This window comes from Schistocerca nitens, chromosome 5 (assembly GCF_023898315.1).
Source record: "Schistocerca nitens isolate TAMUIC-IGC-003100 chromosome 5, iqSchNite1.1, whole genome shotgun sequence".
NCBI lineage: Eukaryota > Metazoa > Arthropoda > Insecta > Orthoptera > Acrididae > Schistocerca > Schistocerca nitens.
Genome location: NC_064618.1, coordinates 826,995,607 through 827,010,235, shown reverse-complemented (window position 1 = coordinate 827,010,235; position 14,629 = coordinate 826,995,607).

Here is a 14,629-nt window from a genome sequence, read left to right as displayed (position 1 = left end):
GACAACTATGTTTACATACAGAACTCATCGAAGAAGGACGGACTGACTTTATCATCCTGTCGATGTTGAGGTCGCTGTAGCAAGACTTACAGATAGTAATAAAACATGGCAATCCTGAAAATACATGATGTGGCCTTTAGTCCACACTAGCTGATCACTTTCCAACAGCTTAACAACGCTACAACATCTCAGCGAGACCACGACCTGAAGTTATCATCTACCTCGAAAGGTACATCTTTAGAAGGTGCCAGGTAGGTGTTCTCTACAGCAACCCTGCGAGTTGTGACGGAGCTGAACATCTCCAACAACAACCCTCGGGTGTTCGATCTGCCTCTTAAAGACCAGACACAGGGCGCGTAACTCGCTAACGCAAGGGGATCGTTGTAGACTGTCGCTGATACGATACGTGCAGCGTGCCGCAAATGAAGAAACATTTGCTGCGCGTTTCCGCACGTAAGATGGTGGAACAGGGATCCGGTCCTTAGTTCCATAGCGACAGCCGCTACTGTTGACGCCCGGATGCCCCGGTCTGCCGCGGTGCGCCAGCAAGGCCAGTGGCTCGACATGTCTCGTCCGTGTATGACACTGGTAACGGCGGTCGTAACGAGCGCGATAAGCATCGGCCCAGCGCGCTCGTCCCGGGCGGACAGGTGGCGTCGCATGGGAACCAGTTCCCCTGTCCCGCTGTTCCCCTGCCGTCCCCTGGAATCCGGTCCCCTGCGCGCAGCCACGCAGCTCCGCTCTGGCTGCGGGGCGGGCACAGAGACCGGAAGCTGCGCAACAGGTGCCGATGACGTCAAAACGCAGGTCCTACCCTCATCTAGGAATTCGCAACTGGTCCTCACGAAGAAAAAAGCGCAGCAGGAAGAAAATAAAACTTTCCATAATCTTTCTTAGCTTGTTCCCCATCTTGGTAAGTACTATGTGAAGTAACATTACGTTCAGCAAACCTTTCAAGTCGAGCAACACCAGCTATGCCCCCTAACAATAGGAACAGTCAACCGAGCATTGCCATGCGGCAACGTATCATTATTCTCTACACTGAAATTCAAATTACATCCTACAAAAACAGGAAGACCATTAGTTCAGTCTGTGCAGCGACTGATTTAACAGGTATTTCATTAAACTTCCTGGCGGATTAAAACTGTGTGACGGACCGACACTCTAACTCGAGACCTTTGCCTTTCGCGGGCAAGTGGTCTACTAACTGAGCTACCCAAGCGCACGACTCATCTCATGACAAGTCCTCACAGCTTTAATCCGCCAGGAAGTTTCATATCAGCACACACTCCGCTGCAGAGTGAAAATCTCATTCAGGTGTTCTATTTTTCTTGGCAGCCGCAATAGTTGTCAACTCAATATTATTAATATTTTTATAAACAGTATACGAGTATATATCGACGACGTGTAGAAAATGCTGTTTATAAAAATATTAATAACATGTAGCTGACAAGTCGCTGATCAGGCTGTGCTGGATGGTCCTTCTGTTTCTGTAGGATGTGAGCTGAATTTCAGTATACAGGATGTTACTTTTCTGCATGGCAATGGTCGGTTGACTGTTGGTCACTGAAGACTGAAGCTGATCAACTCTGTGATAAATTTGTGGTATGGTATTATGCTGTAGCACAAGAAACGAACTATCGTAGATGCCGATATGGATATTATAACTTTAACAAAATCAAGCAGTTGTCGTTGTACAAGTACCAATAATTCGGGGCCTGGGGAACATATACCACGAAAAGAAAGAAAAGAAGCGTCTGGGAATTCTTTTCCAGAGAAAAAGAACACTTAGCCACATAGCCAAAAGATCGAGAAGCGATTTCTTCTTAGTGTTTGTGATCTACCTTTTGCATTTCTTGCTTTTATGTTTTCGTTCTCTTCAAAGGCAAAAAGAAAAGGTGACGCGGTAGTCTATCGTAGAGTCTGCATCTACCGTCATGTGTTTTTGATTTTCAAATGTTAAAAAACATAAGATGTTTTTCCTGTTCCTCGGTAAGAGAAAGGTCTCGCTCTCTATTAATGAACGCACGTTGTTTTAGAGCGAAATTGGCGGGAGCCATTTTGGTTGTGAGAATAAGCAAAATGTCTGTATTTTTTATGTGCGTAGAAGAAAGAATATAGTAGTATTTCACCAGTGAAAAATTGAGTTATTGTTCCAAGTAGTACTGTAATATATAAAAATCCAAGAAGCCCATCTCCGTACTTCGTCGCTATTACGAAGATCCGATTAGAAAATGAATGATGTACACGGTCAAGATTTTGTAGGTGGATACGGCGATCGGACGTAGTATTATTAATTGGTAAGCATAAATCTACAGCAAGAGAAAGACTATTACGTTTATGTGGAACTAATATGAAAGGATTCTTTACCCATTCACAGGCATACCTCAGCTTATTGTGCTTCTCCGACATGCTGAAAAATCGATCTCATGATTTCCATATGCCTAACATATATTATTATTTTTTATTATATTACGTGTTTTAGCCTTCCCTGGGGCCTGGGATTTTTATGTGCTCCAAACAAGAAGGTGAAAACAACTGGAGAGCTCATTGTGTAGATTTAAGCAAGACATTCTTTGTCAGCAAATTGGGGAACCTGTGGACATTCAAAATGGCATCAAGAAGGGAAACAGAAGATTTGCAGAGACCAGATGACATACTTTCTGGATATCCATCTAATCAGAACCAACTTCCCTGTCGACATAGTCTATAAAGTCAGTTTAATACAGGGGGATGGAGTTGGATTAAACCAACTGCAGCCGGCCGTGGTGGACGAGCGGTTCTAGGCGTTTCAGTCTGGAACCGCGCGACCGCAACGGTCGCAGGTTCGAATCCTGCCTCGGGCATGGATGTGTGTGATGTCCTTAGGTTAGTTAGGTTTAAGTAGTTCTAAGTTCTAGGGGACTGAGGACCTCAGATGTTAAGTCCCATAGTGCTCAGAGCCATTTGAACCAGCCAAACCAACTGCCACCACTTATTTGTTCTTAGTTCTGGTCGCTGTCGGTCAATTTGCGATAATTATTAACTCACGGCAACTGTCTCGCTACACACTGTCGATGCATATTATTATGATCAATGTGTTAAAATTGAGAGTAAAAGCTAGGCGACGTAGATGTGACCCAACCAGGCGCTAATACGTATTCACTCCGCCCGCTGTTCCTGCCATGGTTTGTGAGCGGAGCATAAAACAGGATTCAAACCGCGAAGATGGCACATGTTGAATTACGATGAGATTTGCTGATTTTTTGTGACAGGTCTCAGACATTTTGGAATAATTCTAGGGGTGTTGTAAGGCGTTTTGTCTTCCTGAAACACCGCACTCTTCCCAGAAACACAACGATGTCGGTGAGAGTTCCTAATGAATTAATCGGGGGCGAGTCTCTAATTCCTGAAGTCAATTATTTCTACTTCGTTAACGACGCAACAAGTAATCTGGCACATCAGAATACACATATCTGTGAATTATTACACATTTTCTGATAATAAAATGTACGGAAAACTTGACGAATAACATCTGCCTTAGCGTGCATACCACGCTGCAACAATACAGAACAGAATAACAAGCATTCATCAGAGATCATTACATAATGATGATCTCTCGAAAGAAAAGATCCCTATTTGTAAATTTAATTCAGCCTCCTACAAGGATTTTTTTTTTTATTGTGCGCCCTCTGAAAGAGGAAATGTATTCTTTGGTGCATGTTAATTACGAAGACGTGCCGAACGAAGCAAGTCCAGCCAATGAAACAAGAGCTCACAATCCGGCGCGGAAAAATTTTGGTTTGATTTGGACTGAAAAAGGGACCAGAACTGCAAAAAAAAGTCACTCTTCCATTCAAACAGTACTGCAAAGGTTTTTGATTTATTCACCTGGCACGTTTATTCAGTGATGTATCAGAAACATTGACTGTACATAGCGATTTGACTTCTCCTCTAAACACAAGCTGTCGTTCTTCGCCGGCCGAAGTGGCCGTGCGGTTAAAGGCGCTGCAGTCTGGAACCGCAAGACCGCTACGGTCGCAGGTTCGAATCCTGCCTCGGGCATGGATGTTTGTGATGTCCTTAGGTTAGTTAGGTTTAACTAGTTCTAAGTTCTAGGGGACTAATGACCTCAGAAGTTGAGTCCCATAGTGCTCAGAGCCATTTTTTTTGTCGTTCTTCGCTCCTTTACGTCACGTTCCTGCTAAAAAATAAATTCTGAATGTCAAGGGTTCAATGCTGCATTGATTGGTCATCTGTGGCAAATAACAGAAACCGATAACGCAGAGACAAAAGAAAGACTAAACAGTTTGACAACCCTAAAGCTGTATAATCAAGAAAACACTAAAAAGAAAATATGCCGTAATATTTTAAGACCTTGCAATTAATTTTTTGTCTGTATTTTCAGATAATAGTGCCGCAACGTGGATTTGCAGCTGTCGATAAGACGTCGAAATAACGACTTTGTAATAACTATGGCGTTCTGTTCTGAGCATACTCAAGCTCACAAGTAATAACTGATGGTCTGGATTGTGAATGTGGGCGCGGGGTAGAGGCTGCAAGTCAGTGATTTCGTATTGCACAACGTGGAAATGGAACGCGACGATCGTGCAGGTAGAAGTGCTTTAATTACCAGAACATGTACTGCGTTGTGAAATGCAGAGACACGTTTAGCCGAGAAATTATACCTGCAAGAAGAATGTTCCTTCGTGACTCCCCTGCTTAACAAATTAAACTTTTGCTTATGGTCGAAACTTATCACAAGTCATTGTCTAACAAGTACACGAACACGGAACAGTATTCACTGCTAGTAGCGAAATAATGGCGTGGCTCCTTATGCAAGCTGTGTATGTTTCCCACGGCCAGCTACATCCAGTACAAGTTTTCACCGCGTTACTGCTACGTTACGTCTGTTTGCTAGTGCTGTTTAACGACCACTATGAAATGACCTACTTCCAATTCGCAGGAACTATATTCAGTTTCATAAACTCCATTTGTCACCTTAATGAAGAAGTATAAATAACAGTTCGCCGTTTTGAAAAGTTCCGTGGCTTAAAGGTCTGTGGATTACACGTTTGTTTACATTTTTATGTTAAAGAAAGAGGTGATTACGAGTACCTGAAGATATGTTTTTCCACAAGCTACCAGAGTGTTCCACTCAAGAAGTGAACGATTTGAGGTGAACAGATGAGGAACTGTAACAGAGGGACACCTCGCTGTCATCACGTGAATCAGAGATGCGTAGACTTTGTAGATTTATTCACGCACTTGTAACAGCCATACGTATTAACTTATAACATCTATACGTAATATGCAGTATATTAACATACAAGAGAGGGGTGATACACGGGTTAATATCCAATGTCTGTATGAGAAATTATGAGACAAAGGTAATGCAGAAAGTTTTAAGTTGTCCGTGGAATGGGTACGTTCGTGGGGAGAAAGGCATGATTTTTTGCAGAATGGAATGAAGTGATCACGTGTATAACTAATCGAAATGGCCAAAAGTTTCTGCAACAGTACAAGAAACAATATTTGCATCAGATTGCTTGACCAAGTCATTTTCAGTTCAATCAAGAGCATTAAAGTTACTTTGGCTATCTCCAGTGTCATTGGCAGCTTGCAGTTTAGCGCACGTGTAGGAATATAAAGTAATAAATCAGATAACTTAATTAATTTCGTCACTATCTAGCGGTGATGCAATTTGAAGATTACGTGTAGTGTAGCTGGCGTTAGAAAGTAGTCGTTTTTTGTGAGAACAAAGTCAAAGCTGCTACTAGCACACATTTGGTACTACGGCTGAGGAGTAAGAAGAACGTGCAGTTCAACGATTGGAGAGGTAAGCAGAAGAGGAGCAGAATGTATGGATGCATGTGTGTGTATGTTCCAGCAAAACTCCGAAACGCCTAAAGCCATTTTAATCAGATCTGACAAACACTACTTACTGTTTGTGGAGGGGGGCGGGTGGAGGAAGAAGAAAAAGGTATATGGATAAGACACTCGAAGAGCCTTTTAGGGGTGGGAATGGGTAAGACGAAGGGTTGAAATTGGAAGATGGTCGAGGCGACCTACATTGGTGTGGAATCCATACGCTTTGGGGTTGCTAAGGTGTATGGTAGCAAACTCAGTGATACATCTCGAGTTTATTCGAGTAGAATGAACACGTTACTATAGTCTCTTTTCGAGTTTTTTTACACGTGCATAGAAAATTCTCGAACCATCCGCAAAAAAGTAAACGTGCAATAAATCATTTTCCCGTGTCAGTACGGTCTGATAAATCATTGATCTTCGTATACCCCGCGACGAAGCAGTAACTTAGCTGGCTAAGAAGGGTGGAGGGATCGACCATGACCTTTTCCAGGACGAGTCCGGGATCTCGTCTCAAGAGCATCATGAGACCACAGAAAATCTTGCTCACAGTGTCTGGAATTACATTTCATCTTTTCCGACGACGACTCCAGCGTCTTGGCCACTGCGCCACCTTCCACACTGACCGTTCGATACCCACGCAAAATACACACTCCTTTTTATTTTCTCCCCCATTTGGTCCCCTTCTTTTTATGTTTTTCAGAACTTTATTAATGCAGAAAATTTACTTATATCTCTGTAAATGTTAACTGTTGTGTAAGAAAATCATTATGAACCACAGTTACACTGCGGGATAACCATACCGAGTCCGGATTAAATGTTTTTAATCAATACGTCGTATTAAGAGAAGCAAATATTGAAGTAAACCATACACTGTACTTGAGCAGACGTCAGGCTGGGAACCCAAACTAAAATTTAGAACGCACTCAGTGTCCAGTGCACTTCCCAGCGGCAGTACTTCGATGTGACTGGCTTAACGAGATACATTCTTCCGAATTTGTCTGTTATTCGTGAAAATGCAAATACTCTAATAAAACTCCCCCAAGTTATGAAACGCTTGCAAGGACCCACATTTTCTTTTTATTTCGCCACTAGAATTACCTGTTTTTATCACCATCATCGTCGTATTAAAAACAGCAGCATGTATTCTTTACACAGATCCACGCCTGGGAAGGCGAGAACAAAAGCTCAGTGGTTCTGCAGGCAATGCTGTAGAGACTTCTACCAGTCACCAGCGTGCCTGTAAAACCAAACACAGCAGCAGGCAGTAGAGTCGGAAGAAAAAGACAGAGAGAGAGAGAGAGAAGAAATGCCACAGCAGCTGAAGCCAAGTTCTCGCTCCTAGTCGGGCAGGTCACGTCCAATTGATGAAAGCTAACACCGCAGACGTGGCTACCAGGCGCTGGGAACTCAACCCGCGACCACGTACACTACGTCACATTTTAATAAGCGTCGTAATTTAGCGCAATTAAGTGTTTGACGAGCAACGTGAAACCCGAACCGCCGTATACGGCGCGGAGAGAAACTGCTACCTTGCCTTCCACGTATGTGCAGAAATGCTTACCGCAAGTGCTGCTTATAACGACTTTATTCACGGCGCCATAATAATAAGCAATTGCTGACTCCGTCTTGCGTGATGAAGAGTCTGTCATCTGCGTGATTTTACGTTTAGTTTCGAAACAAACTACCCAGTAGTTTAAGGTCTTTCTCAATGTGTTGACGTACTAAATAGTAAAGTACCAGCGGTATTTTGGTTGCTAAAGAAAACTTGTGTTTCGTTTTACATACTTCGTTACGCTATTAATAATCCTCGTAATTCTGATAGAAGTGTATATGTTTCAAAACCGATAGTCAATCGTTACCGTAAACTGAAATTGCGATATTTAATCTGGTATGAACCAGACCAATCGTTTGAATGATATTCCCCACTACTTACCTAAACTAGATAATACTTCACCTGTTTGAACACTAACTTTTGCAGAAGTGCAGCAAAAATAATATACATGAGACAGCCTTTTTGATATCGTAAAACTGAATGTATGTAGTAAGCTCTAAAGAAGCAGAAATCGTCTTTCGGTAATTGTTACAGTTACTTCGACATCTGTGAGTAGAGAAGACCAACTTGCCGTAGACTGACTAATTGGAACGTGCTACTTGATACATGAAGACGCTGCAAAGCGCTTAAAATGAAAGACATCCACAAAATTTTGATGCTCTTGAACGCAAACGACACACGAATCGAATATATTTCTATGATAAAAATTTTAATGGTCACATCCAAGAGACTTAATGCTGCCACTGAAAATCACTTTGATATGCCATGCAAATCACTAAGTACCTGATTCAATAGGAAAAAGTTGCTCACCTCACGCATCTAAAACATTCGCCGCCGTTACCCCCTACCACGTCAACTTGATTCCGCACCTCAATAGGTAAAAACGGAATCTTTAAAGGATCGCTTTCTTACGTGTGTGTGTGTGTGTGTGTGTGTGTGTCCTTTTCCGACTGTTAAAAACGGGTACTTATCAAGGAGAAATTTATGTCACGTATTGTCTACGGTCCGTGGGTGGTGTAAAAAACATAAGCTTCCAGCCAATGCATATTTTGACACTCGCAAACTCACTCATCAAGAGCTAAAGGGTGCAGAGCAGAAAGGGGAAGAAATTTATCAAGAATGGATGTTTCACAATACAAGTAAAGGAAAAAAAAACCCAAAATATTAATTCTTAATTATATCACGCGAATTTTTTTAAATTCTACCTTCTGATTGCCTGCCACTTGGCACCCATTTTTCTCACGAATGGGTAGACGCATCAGGCTCAAATTTATGTCACCTACTAAGGTCTGCTCTGTCTTAGCGGCATAGAAAATTGAAAATTAGATTAGATTAGATTCAGTTTTCGTTCCATAGACCCAAAAAATGAGGTGGGTGTGGAACATGTCAGAAAGTATAACATAAAACATTTGAATATAGTACTCACAACTCAGATCATTTGTCAGGAGATTGTAGGTATAGGTGAATACTATGTGGTAAACTGGAACAGCTAATATTTTCAGAATTAAGACGCTGTCAAAATGAAACATCGTTATGCAGTATTAATAAATTTATCATACACAAAATAACTAACCTTGACTGTTGTGATGAACTGCTGTCAAAACTGAAATCTAGCACACGTTTTTACTTAAGCTGGCGTAACAGTCGTTCTTAAGATATTCATCTATAGAGTAGAAGGAGTTGTCTATCAAAAAGTCTTGCAAACTCTGTTTAAACCGTGCCTTATCTGAAACCAAGTTTTAATGGTGCCTGGCAATTTGTTGAAAATGAGTGTTCCTGAATATTGGACTCCTTTTTGGACCAAGGTAAGTGATTTTAGGTCTTTATGTAGATTGTTCTTATTCCTACTATTGATACTATGTATTAAACTATTGGTTGCAAATAGTGATGTATTACTTGCAACAAATTTCATTGAGGAATAAATATACTGAGAAGCTGTGGTCAGAATACAAAGTTCCTTGAACAGGTATCTATATGATGTTCTTGAATTTACACCACAAATGATTATCACATGCTTTTTCATCCTAGAAGCTTTTGCTCGGTTTGATGAGTAGCCCCAGAATATCATCCCATATGACATAATAGAATGAAAGTAAACAAAGTATCCAAGATTTTTAATATCTGTACCTCCTGCATCTGACGTCATTCTCACTGCAAATACAGACTTATTTAGGCGCTTAAGCAGTTCTGTGGTATGCCCTTCGCAACTGAATTTATTACCAAGTTGTAATCCCAGAAATTTGTCAGCGTCTTCGATCTGCGTGTCTCCATATGTTATACAAATGCTGGAAGGAAATCTCTTACAGGTTCTGAATTGCATATAGTGGGTGTTCTCAAAGTTTAATGACGTGAATTAGCTTTAAACCACTTATTAATGTCAATGAAAATTTGATTAGCAGCTATTTGGTACTTATTGCAATGTTTGTATCATCTGCAAGGCTTCTAAGTGAGTTCAGTCAAAAGATACGGCTACTTATGTCACATTCGAGTATTTTGATACTTGCAAACTCACTCGTCAAAACCTATAGTATCCATCCCGTTGACCTAGAATCATGGAATTTGGCAAGATGCAGGGTTTCGCAATACAAGTTAAGTAGAAAATTTGAAAACTCTTAGTTCGTAATTATATTACGCGAAAAATATATCTTTTGACATTTACTTATTCGTCTGTATGTGTGTTCTTCTGTTAACATCACTTTTTACTCAGTAACGGAAAGGCATAATCAAGTTCAAATTTATGTCACATACTAAGGTTTACGGTTCCTTGGCGTTACACAACATTTAAGTTTTTAAGTCAGTGTAGTCAAAAAGTTGCGGCCATTTATATCACATGCACTGATATTCACAAACTCACTCATTACAATCTACAGGACAGTCCCGTTGACGTAGACTCATTAAATTTGGCAAGAAGCAAGTTACAATAGCACAAGAAAAAAGAAAAATCCGAAAATTGTTAAAGTGTAATTATTAGACATAATAATATCTTTTTGCCACTACAACTTACATTGATTTCATCAACTGTCAGAACCACACTGGAAAAACATTACTGTATGGAAAAATAAAATGTAAGTTTGAATTATGTTATTAAAACGTAATTCAAAGTTACATAGACAAAAACCGTATTATTAAGTCTTCTCTCTCTAGATATATAAACTGAAGTAGCATGCTGAATTCTTTGTGTATGTTCCTTCTAGTCTCATTAACTACTGTAGGGATTTTTATGCGGGCTTGGAATTCCTTGGGTCGGTATTTTGCCTGTATCGATAACGATAAAAGGGAAAAAAACGTCAAGATTCTGAAGTCTTGGGTCGGATGAACTGCCTATAAAGAAACTTAAGTTTGTACGGAAGCCTCAGTGCCAGTTTTTTAACAGCGTCCTTGGCTCGTTAAATAACTGCCGCCACGAATTAGTGGTCGATATTTCTGGGCCACAGGGTTTATATGTCCTTTTGTTATTATTGGGATGTTATGTACCACCCCCCTCCCACATGTTGGTGTCTTTCTTGACACAGCGCTGCCTTGACTTTCTTTGTTCGATCATTTTCAAATATTCGTAAAATTCCCAAATACATGGACGCTGCCAGACGTGTGAAAACGGACACTGTCACAGATCTGTGACATATTTTGAAAATTGTTTCTATGAACTGGAATGTTACCCCTCTCATCCAAGCTTCCTCTTTCCCTTGCACCTCTGTGCTTGCGTGCACGGCGGGTAGAAAGGGGCAACGCTGAGCCAAGTCTATTGCATCTGCTCACCACAGGCGGCGCTCAGCGAAGATGATTTACTCCGCTGTATAAACGCCTGCAGGATGAAGTCCCGCCATTGTTCACTGGGCGGTCGGCGATCTCCTAATTACCGACAAAGGCAAACGAACGGCACGCGACTTTGCGGAGGGAATGAATTATCCCGCCCACGAGACGCCGCGACCACAAACACACACACACACACACACACACACACACACACTGTCTCCCCTATGGGATGATGCGAGAGTCGGCGGACAGTAAACTTAAAAAGCTTTTACAAGACTGTTTGATTACGCCTCTGATGGGCTTAATGCCCAGCCGGCGCCAAACAGCTGCGTGGCAATTGCAAACACATCGGGCTATTCATTGAAGAAATTTATGAGACGTTTCCTGCCGTCCATTACGATTAATTCGGCGGTGGCGGCAGGGGTGGATGCGGCGGCGGGGGGTAGTGTTGATATTGCTCGCTGCGGGGTGCCTGTGGTGGGAAAGCGGGCTCTAGAGGAGGGCCAAGCTGAGGGAGGGCGGAGCTCTGCGGCCGCCTCCGGTCAAGCACTGCCCCACAGGGGGAACCGTTGCACCGCATGCAAATCCAAGGCGACGTACTATTAGTATGCTTCACATTAATCGCATTGCTTCCTTTCTAAAATATACGATTAATCACCTAATCCGCGAACTCCGAACACCTCTGTAACGTAAGGTGACATTGACGTGCTCTTTGCGCAGAAATGCAGCAGTATAACCATGCGTCTATTATCGTGTGTCACATTTTTTTAATGGCGGAATACCCACTGACTTGAACAAAATGAAACTGGGCTAAATCAGTAGGGGAACGCCGGTTGGTATTGGTGATTCTCGAGTTTGCCGCAAAAGAGCGGACGAGTGCAGTGCTCGGATGAAGAGGACACGTCGTTACACCTTTTGCTAAACCTTTAGTGATGTAGTTATTGAGTTGGTGTCACAACTAAATTATATTTGTTTTTGAGTGGCGAAGCTGGTGAACAAAAAAAAAAAAAAAACAAAAAAAAATGGTTCAATTGGCTCTGAGCACTATGGGACTCAACTGATGTGGTCATCAGTCCCCTAGAACTTAGAACTACTTGAACCTAACTAACCTAAGGACATCACACACACCCATGCCCGAGGCAGGATTCGAACCTGCGACCGTAGCAGCAGCGCGGCTCCGGACTAGAGCGCCTAGAACCGCACGGCCACCGCGGCCGGCGCTGGTGAACACCAATTTCAGCGTCAGTTTATACATGTAAAGGTAGGAAGCAGTCTTATCACACTAATATTAAAATTTTAGTAGTCTAATGTAGACTGTATCAGTTTAATAAGTCACGGCTGCAAAATACTAACACGACTTCTTTACAGACGAACGGAAAACTGGTAGAAGCCGACCTCAGGCCAGATCAGTTTGGATTCCTTAGAAATGTTGGAACAAGTGAGGCAATACTGACCCTACGACTTATCTTAGAAAACAGATTAAGGAAAGGCAAACCTACGTTTCTAGCATTTGTAGACTTGGAGAAAGCTTTTGACAGTGTTGACTGGAATGCTCTCTTTCAAATTCTGGACGTGACAGGGCTAAAATACACGGAGCGAGAGGCTATTTACAGTTTGTACAGAAACCAGATGGCAGTTATAAGAGTCTAAGGGCATGAAAAGGAAGCAGTGGTTCCGAAGGGAGTGAGACCGTTGTAGCCTATCCCCGATATATCGAGCAAGCAGTAAAGGAAACTAAAGAAAAATTTGGAGTAGGAATTAAAATCCATGGAGAAGAAATAAAAACTTTGAGGATCGCCGATGATACTATAAATCTGTCAGAGACAGCAAAGGACCTGCAAGAGCAGTTGAATGGAATGGACAGTGTCTTGAAAGGAGGATATAAGATGACCATCAACAAGAGCAAAACGAGGATAATGGAATGTAGTCGAGTTAACTCGGGTGATGCTGATTAGATTAGGAAATGAGACACTTAAAGTAGTAAAGGTGTTTTGCTTTTTGGGGAGCAAAATAACTAATGATGGTCGAAGTAGAGAGGATATAAAATGTAGACTGGCAGTGGCAAGGAAAGCGTTTCTGAAGAAGAGAAATTTGTTAAAATCGAGTATAGATTTAAGTGTCAGGAAGTCATTTTTGAAAGTATTTGTGTGGAGTGTAGCCATGTCTGGAAGTGAAACATGGACGATAAATAGTTTAGACAAGAAGAGAGTAGAAGCTTTCGAAATGTGGTGCTAAAGAATAATGCTGAAGATTAGATGGGTGGATCACGTAACTAATGAGGAGGTATTGAATAGAATTGGGGAGAAGAGAAAATTGTGGCACAACGTGACTAGAAGAAAGGATCGGCTGGTAGGACACATTCTGAGGCATCAAGGGATCACCAATTTCGTACTGGAGGGCAGCGTGGAGCGTAAAAATTGTAGAGGGAGATCAAGAGATGAATACACTGAGCATGAATCTGCTTAGTGTATTCATCTCTTGGTCTCCCTCTACAAGGTTGCAGGTTGCAATAGGCACTGGGAGTGAAGAAGCTTGCACAGGGTAGAGTAGCATGTAGAGCTGCATCAGATCAGTCTCTCTGGACTGAAGACCACAACAACAACAATGTAGACTGTATCGTAACAACGAAATTCCGGTCACTCAGGCCGGTTTCTGTTTCCAACGTTTTTAAGCTGCAACGTCAGTCTAGTGGTATGGCCTATGTGACTAAATTTTAGTTTTGTTTTTTTGTTTTGTTTTTAGGGAAAGATGCCTAGGTTGAAGAAGAAGACTGCTGGTGAGAGTCATGGCCCGACACTGCAATTAAGCAAGCGGTGTCAGTTATTTTTGAAGGCGAAATGAACGAAAGGGCTGCTGCCGCTCGTTTAAATATTCCTTGAACTACATTGTAAAGGAGGATTAATTAAACTGTAGGGAATCAGCAGACATGTAGGACATCTCATATGGAGTTCTTCCAAACAAACGTTTGAAGAAAATTACAAAGAAATCGTTCGAGTAGATTTGAAAGATTCAGATTTCAGGTTAATGCCCCTAGTTAAGATTTACTTGCAAAACATGGCTTAGGATTTGACAGAAAATTTAAAACTGCCTCAAAAAATTTAACAGAGAAAGCAAACTAGCAGGTAAGGATTTCTGTCAAAACTTTATGAGGCCGGGAATTTCTTACAGAAAATCTCGGTATTCAACTTTAACGCGTAGAGTCAGGTTCAATAGACTTAATAGTATAGCGACAAATTCCATTTAAGAACAATCCGTGTTTAGTAGCTGTTCAGATTTCGGGAAATACGTTACCATAAACTTGCTAACGTGAATGAAAGGATTCGTGCATGACAGTGCACGGGCTTGGCGGTGAACGTGTAATCCTCAACTTCAGAATATACCGAATTTTTACCAGAATTTCCAACCTTCATTCAAAATTAAGACCTTTTCCCGATTTTTAGAATAGTTACGTTGTATGTAGCCTGGTGCGAGTTG